At 35.1% G+C, this 644-nt stretch overlaps 1 protein-coding gene across 1 annotated transcript in view; it reads right to left on the bottom strand.

The window, feature by feature from the left end:
- LOC107577334 (voltage-dependent R-type calcium channel subunit alpha-1E-like) overlaps positions 1-644 on the bottom strand; it is a 10,927-nt gene that overhangs the window by 7,696 nt on the left and 2,587 nt on the right. The window lies entirely within an intron of this gene.

Genomic DNA, 644 nt, shown 5'->3' on the forward strand with positions numbered 1-644 from the left:
ACTGTTGCACTTTGATCATCTTCCTCTGAAAAACTGCTATGCAAACCAAACCAAACACAACAGGCACTTCATTGCTGAGAACTGCTTATTTCAGTTATTCAATTCCTAATCCACACTTCATTCCATGCACTGTATATAATACATATTGTGTAAAAGAAATGGTTCTCACAGGTGTATTATGATCAAATTACCAGGGAAAACAATGCTAAATGCAAAAAGGCACTTACTTTTCGGAGATTGGCATGTTATGTGGCTTGACATGCTATATTTAAAATAATGCCTTTAAACATCACGTTGCTACTTCTTGCATGCATTATTTTTAATTAAGAGACTGGAGTATTTGTAATTGTAAAAAATGCATTTGTCACCACAAAACAAGGTTTAAAAGTGACTAGTCGTGGCAAAGGGTGAACAACTTTTTTTTTATAGGATATTTTTCTTTACTATTTAAAGTGACAGTATTGGTTTGGTTCCACCCTCCAAAAAAACTCTAGAAATTGGTATGATAAAATGGTAAATACTTTAGAAGACCAATCCAGAGAAAACATACTCTGCACTGTAAAGAACCATTTAAACAAGATGGATGGACATATGGATGGACGGATGGATGGATGGATGGAAGGAGGGATGGATGGATGGATGGA

Source organism: Sinocyclocheilus grahami, unplaced genomic scaffold (genome assembly GCF_001515645.1).
Source record: "Sinocyclocheilus grahami isolate Dianchi unplaced genomic scaffold, SAMN03320097.WGS_v1.1 scaffold5770.1, whole genome shotgun sequence".
Lineage (NCBI taxonomy): Eukaryota > Metazoa > Chordata > Actinopteri > Cypriniformes > Cyprinidae > Sinocyclocheilus > Sinocyclocheilus grahami.